Source organism: Anopheles arabiensis (assembly GCF_016920715.1).
Source record: "Anopheles arabiensis isolate DONGOLA chromosome X unlocalized genomic scaffold, AaraD3 X_pericentromeric_contig0015, whole genome shotgun sequence".
NCBI classification, from domain to species: domain Eukaryota; kingdom Metazoa; phylum Arthropoda; class Insecta; order Diptera; family Culicidae; genus Anopheles; species Anopheles arabiensis.
Genome location: NW_024412093.1, coordinates 22,501 through 30,000, shown reverse-complemented (window position 1 = coordinate 30,000; position 7,500 = coordinate 22,501).

Genomic DNA, 7,500 nt, shown 5'->3' with positions numbered 1-7,500 from the left:
CATTCGGCTTTTTCACTTTGAAGGGATGTACTGTTGTATGAATTGTTTATTCACGAACTGGTCGTTTGATTGATCGTGAAAAAATCGCTCAGTCCCAAATCCCGAACTCGACAGGAAAGCGCTGATTGCAAACATTTTGACTGGAAGTCCCTTGAAAATGGCGTTTTCGTTATTGGCATTATGTGGCACGTTTATTGTGGCTAGAACATTAATTATTCACCAAATGGCACCAAAGCTTGGCAAAAGTCGCGAAACACTCCTATCTCGACGCACCAGCAATCGCAACTTGATGCAAAATAAATTGCACGAGCTAATGATACTTGTACCATGCACAGTACACCGTACCAAAATATACCCCTGAAAGTGTGCAATTTGGTGCTACCCTAGGAATATGTATGGGGAAGCCTAGCTACGTGTGTCGCACGTTCCAAGTTGCATGGACGTCGAACAGAGGCATGCAAAAGCACCTATCTAGGGAATTACTCTACGTTCTAGTAGCAAGTGCGATTTTCCGTCCAGCACGGCAGTACGCCTGCACGCATACACCCATGTACCAGAAATGTACCAACCTAGGCGTTGCTCAGTAGCTTTTAGCGGCACACAGAAAAGTATTCGAGTTCAGATTTTTGGGACTTAGCGTATTTTAAAACCAATAACGAAAATTAAATTTTAAATCGGTAAACGGCTAGGAGTTGCTCAGTAGCTTTTGGCGGCACATAGAAAAGTATTCGAGTTCAGATTTTTGGGACTTAGCGTATTTTTTAAAACCAATAACGAAAATTAAATTATAAATCGGTAAACGGCTAGAGTTGCTCAGTAGCTTTTGCGCAACGTGGCAAAAGTATTCGAGTTCAGATTTCTTGGACGTAGCGTATTTTTCAATCATAATAAACCGAATCAAACATAACAATGATGAAACTTACACCATGTCCCAAGGTTGTGCACAAAACGTAACGATAAAGTGCTGGCGAAGTTAGAGGTGCACCAAAATTGTGTACCGATCAGGGAAAGTACTCTACGTTCCTATGATTTGGGTGAAAAGTGTTGATTAACTGCTGGTAAGAATAGACAGTTGCTTATCATACACATCGCAAACGAACACCCCTTAGTGAGCATTAGCAAAAGTCAATGGCACAAAGCAATTGCAATACAAACTGATCAAGTACATTAAAGAACGCTAAGTACCAGGACTTCTTTCCAAGAATGGTGTCCGCGACGGAGGGCAAGCGTCCTTCCCAGGTTTTCCTAGTAAACCTTGTATGGTAACATACCCAAGCGTGTCTGTAAGCACGCAACGAAAGTCACGAACGGGCACATACCTAGGGAATGTACTCTACGTACTTGGACTTTTGTCCAAGAATGGTGTCCGCGACGGTCGGGCACTGCGACGCAATAACCAAATCCTAGGATTGTAACTTTAGTGTGCACAAACATAAACATTAACGCGTTCGCTCGGGCTGCGCCGTCCGTGTTGAACACAAATGTGGGTGATTATATGCGTGGAGGGACAAAACATACGAGGAGACAGTTTTCGCACGATGTGCACAGAGCTCATTTCGTCGTCCCGGGCGAATGGAAAACACAAACATCGCGAGTATCGTTCTAGGTTTCTGTCTATAAAAGGGCAGGCCAAAAGGTGACCGGTTGAGATAAGCATTTTAAGCATACAAACACTTTATTGGAACTTTTGATACAAAAACAAGGTACGTACATGTAGGTTGTACCAACATGGACATCTATGAATCGCGTACGCTCGGGCTGCGCCTCCGTCTTGTACTTTCCCGATCGGTACACAGTTTTGGTGCACTGCTATTCCGACCGGCAACTTGTACCAACATATACATCCATGAACGCGTAAGTAGTGTACTTTCCCGATCGGTACACACCGTTGGTGCACGGCATAAGAAAAGAGCTAAATGGTCAAACTCAATCCATTTCAACAATAGATAGTCGATAGTAGCTGTGCCGATGAAGTAGGCACGATGCAAGTTAATGTTGTTTAATGAATAACATGTCCGCCATACATTTCAGCACAAAATTGCTCGGTCAGACCTACAAAGTGCTATATCTCGAATACGAGGCGTCGGACTGGGGGGTTGTAGAACAATTTTAAGTTCGTCTAATGATTCTACATCCGATTCTGGATAGCGGTTTTTTGACCACTTTTCAATATTTTGTGACACCCCGAACCTAGGGGCAGCTCCCTAGCTTTTTTCAAAAATGTGCACCGAACGGCCGGAGAGCTCGTGTGGTTTCAAAACATGTTTTTCGCCAAAACCCCTCAAAACGTGTAAGGAACGCACCCTAGATGATGAAAAGTGCAATCAGAATGTCAATCGACAACTTTGTTGGGGGTACCATTTTTACCTACGGCCAGTAGCTTAGGCGCGCCAACAGCGCTTTCCTTCGGGTTCCCATTTTTGCCCTCCTGGGATTATGATCATTTGTTCATTGCCTACTATAGGAGGGTACCTTGCTACGAGGTCAAACATGAAGATTGCACCAAATCGTAGTTTTTACCTCTATTTAGTCGTAGGAGCATGGTTTGCAGTGGCAGTGGGTCATTAAGCCCCCGTTTGGGTCATACGTCCCTCCGCGATAAAAATCGTCGCATGCCCATAGTCCGAACCAATGAAGCAAAAGTGGTGTCTGGTGGCTCTGCCGATGATTTTAACCTATGATTTTGAGCTTCCACCCCATCAAAACGTTCCCTGAGCAGTACATCACGGGTCTACGGACCCAAAGACTTCGTCGTGATGGTTTCTAGCAAAAAGTTGTAACAGCTAAGGGTTTTGAATACGCGTATATTAACCATTGCTTGAAACTAAGCTTCGTTGTCTTTAAACTCTGCAAGACCAATCGAACTTCTTAGGAAACCCGAAGGATTCACGCTAAGCTCGATGAGCTATAATGGGTAGTGGTGCATGATCTGGTGTTCCTTGGATCTAATCCAATGAATAAATTTATGAGGGTATATATGGTGCAGGGCACAAAGCGTGATGAAACCGGGTCTCCCTACCAAATGTGGCATATTTTTTCCCGAGAGCGAAGCTCAGACCCACGTAGGGGAGAGCGAAGTGGAACTTAAATGTTCTATGCAGCAAATGTTCGCCATGCGGATAAACAAGTTGGAATAGTTCAATGTAGTGTAATGCAAACACGAATCGCAATAACGATACGGGACCCAGAAGCAATTCTGCGGATCCCTCGGGGAGTGGTGAGTTGATATAAATTAGAGGTGAAAGTCCGTTGTTCAAGCTCCGGCTCGGCAGCCGATACGAGGTTCCTGTTGGCTTTTGTACATCGCGCAGAGGCGCCGTTCGGTTCTAGCAATGATTCCCGCCACCATGTTCCATGCGTGCAGAGATCCGTTAGAGCTCGTTCAATGTGTCCCGCCGTGATTACGAAAAGTCCAACAGTTGACCAAGTTGGGGTGCGTCAAGTAAACGCGCAGAGATGCCGTTCGGTTTAGAGCAATGTCTCCCGTATCACGTTGGAGTTCTTCCACTAGTGCAGAGAGATCGCTGAACCGTTCAATGTGTCCCGTCGTGGTGTGCTTGTACCGAACACTTAGGATACACCATGCTTTGTTGGTTTGGGATAGAGTGGTCGCGCAACTGCCTCCACGCCGCAAAGTGCCAGTTCGGATTGAAGGTCAACTTTAGCCGTTCAATGCATCAGTCGGTGGGTGTTCAGATGGCATCACAACTTCCCTAGGTGCTTAAGTTGGTTGGGTTGTAAAACATGTGCACATGCGCAGAGTATCGTGCGTACTAGCAAAGTCTCCCGTCACGGTGGTTATGAATGAGTTCCATTCAGTGCAGAGAGATCGTTAGTGCGTGCAATGTGTACCAGTCGATGTGTCGTACCGGAATACAACCCCGCTTAGAGGCCCGTCGCTCGAAGAGGACAAGCAAGAGTGCGCAGAGTGCCGTACTGGCCTAGCAATGTCTCCAGACAGACGTAGGAACACCCGACGCAGTGCAGAGAGTAGATCCGCTAGCCATGTGCAATGCATCCGACGTTGTCTGCTTGTGCAGTCTATCGAGTGGCGCCAACGACGCTCCGGGCGTCACAGAACAAATCTCGGTGGTCACGGGGACTTGCGCCTCGCGTGATCAAGAGTGTAGTTCGTGTTCAAGCAATTGACTCGAATTCTGGCTGATCCTACCAGTGATATACGCTCGTCTCAAAGGTTAAGCCATGCATGTCTAAGCACAAGCTTCCTAGAAAGTGAAACCGCATAAGGCTCAGTATAACAGCTATAATTTACAAGATCCTCATCCAAACAGTTACTTGGATAACTGTGGAAAAGCCAGAGCTAATACATGCATTATGCCGGACTGTTGGCCTCCGGGTCGGCGGAACTGGTGCACTTATTAGTTAAACCAATCGCCTCCGGGCGCTTTGAGTTGAAATCTGGATAAGGATGCCGATCGTACGGTCGCTTGCGACTGACGACAGATCTTTCAAATGTCTGCCCTATCAACTATTGATGGTAGTGTAGAGGACTACCATGGTTGCGACGGGTAACGGGGAATCAGGGTTCGATTCCGGAGAGGGAGCCTGAGAAATGGCTACCACATCCAAGGAAGGCAGCAGGCGCGTAAATTACCCAATCCCGGCACGGGAGGTAGTGACGAGAATAACAATATGGACCTCTAACGATGGTCCATAATTGGAATGAGTTGAGCATAAATCCTTTGCAAGGATCAAGTGGAGGGCAAGTCTGCGCCAGCAGCCGCGGTAATTCCAGCCCACTAGCGTATATTAAAGTTGTTGCGGTTAAACGTTCGAAGTTGATACCCCGTCCAGACTCGCGTCCGTCGCGGGCGCCCGGCCTCTCGGTTGGGACTGTCCGTGTACGCGCTCGCGGCTGCGACTCACAATGGTGTACCTGGGCGTTCTACTCCGTGACGGGTCAGGACTTGTCGCCGCGACCTCGTCGGTCAAGGTCTTGTTCGACCCAGCTTCATGGTGCCCGGGAACTCGTTTACCTTGAACAAATTAGAGTGCTCAAAGCAGGCTAGTTCAAAGCGTCCGGTCCTCCGGGCCGGCGTTGGCCGAGAATAATTTTGCATGGAATAATGGAACATGACCTCGGTCTGAGTGGTTTCGTTGGTTTGTAATAGACCAAGAGGTAATGATTAACAGAAGTAGTCGGGGCATTGGTATTACGGCGCGAGAGGTGAAATTCGTAGACCGTCGTAGGACCCACAGAAGCGAAAGCGTTTGCCAAGGATGCTTTCATTAATCAAGAACGAAAGTTAGAGGATCGAAGGCGATTAGATACCGCCCTAGTTCTAACCGTAAACGATGCCAATTAGCAATTGGGAGACGCTACCTACCTCGGTGCTCTCAGTAGCTTCCGGGAAACCAAAATCGGGTTCCGGGGAAGTATGGCTGCAAAGTTGAAACTTAAAGGAATTGACGGAAGGGCACCACAAGAAGTGGAGCTTGCACACATCCTGAGAGACTACTTCGAGCAGGAGCCTGGTCACATACGATAGCTCCGTTACACGCCGAGTGACTGCAGGTGTTCCACAGGGTCCATTCTGGGCCCGACCTGTGGAACATCATACGACGGCGTGTTGCGGGTCGAGCTCCCTAAGGGGCTAGGGGCGTCATCGGCTATGCGGATATTATAGTGGTTGCGGCACGGGGCTGCACACCAGAGAGGCGCACCGCGCCGAAACAGCGACACGCGGCTTGATGGAGGACCATCACCTGCAGCCTGCTCCGGAGAAGACGGAAGGAGTAATGATCTCCAGTCTGCGAAGAGGTCAACCGAGGGTGCCAGTTCCGCGTCGGGGACACCATCATACACAGCAACAGTCGATCCGGTATCTGGGGGTCCAGATCCATGACCATCTGTCGGAAGCCGCACGGAGCTGTCGACGGCTAAAGCCTCCGCGTGGTAGGTGTGGTCACCGCAGCAATGAGGAACCACAGTGGGGCCCCAGGTGGCCAAGCGTCGGCTGTTGGCGGCAGTGGCGGAGTCGATCATCCGGGTATGCTGCCCCGTGTGGTCCGAGGACGGATCTGCAGTGGTGCCAGAGGAAGGCCCAGGTGCAGAGGCCCCTGGCTCAGTGCAGTCACCAGCCTGTTCGTAAGCCGGTGGCATATGAGACCGGAGTTGCACTGGCAGGCCTTGTGCCGTTCAGGCTGCTGGTACGGAGGACGCAAGGTGCCATCGGAGGCTCCTAGTTGCTCCCGGGCGCCAGCCGCAAGGACATCCGGCTGAAGAGAGGCAGGACTCTCCAGGAGTGGCAGCGAGCGTGGGATGGGGCGGCCGCAGCTCCAACGGCCAGCGCTGGTACGCGGTCTGGGGCCCACCGAATGATCCCGGACCTGCACTTGTGGATGAGTAGGCGACATGGAGAGGTTGATTTCCACCTCTCACAGGTATTAAACTGACATGGATATTTCCGGAATACCTACGTCTGCGGTTTCCTTTGCCCCATCGGCGGAATGCGTCCACGGTGCCCGGGCCGGTTGAATCGGTGGCGCATGTGCTGTTCCAGTGCGAGGTCTTCCACGAGATCCGGGTGGAGCTGTTGGGCTACGGCACCAGCGACCCAGTGAACGAGGACAATCTCGGCATGAAGCTGCTGGAGAGCCCGAGCGGTGGAATGTTAGCATCCAGGAAGCTGCACGCAAAATCACGAAGGTGTTGCAACAGCTTTGGCGTGAGGACGAGCTGCAGCTCAACCTCCAGGCACACTTGCAGCACTACCGAGAGACCAGCAGCGGTAGACGCCAGTCCGATGGAGAGCAGGTGTCGGTTGATGGGGTGGCGAACTCTTTCGTTCCAACCGAGGTTTGTTTGCACGGACCAGAAGAGGCCGTCGGAGGGCGGAGGAACGGGCGGAAGTGCTTTGCATCCGCAATGGCAGCAGCCGAACGAGAACGTGAGAACTCTATCCCGATGGCAGCGGCGCGGGCGGAGGAAGCAGCAGGAGAAGCACCACCACCCATCCCCACGAGAAGACGCACTTCCATCTCCGAGGATGATAAGAGCGCGGCACGAACGGGAGACTGTATCTCCAACGTCTCTACCGTCAACGCGCCAGGGAAGGGACTCACCACCAGTCCCACACGCAGAAACCGGAGGAGCAGGTCGGCCCCGGAAGCCGATACCATCTGGACGGCGGATGAGAAGGCGTGAAAGCCGGGAGGGCTACGCCGAGTAGCGCGAAGGGTGCCGTCCCAATCAGGAGTACGTGAGGCGCTATCCGCCGACGGCCTGGCAGCCATCACTGAAGCAACAACCTCCGGAAGCCGTTGAAGGAGGATGATGGGCAGGGAAGTGCATGGGACAAGCGTGCGCACGGCGCAGAAGAAAATAAAAAAAAAATGCGTTGGGGTACTCACCTGTAAGGGAAAAAAAAAAGGAACGAAACAAATAAAGACTAATAAAGGCGATGTCACAATGACACATACTCCTGGTTCCAAGCCCCGCTAGGAACGGGTCCAGGAGCAGGAGGGGATTTAACGTTA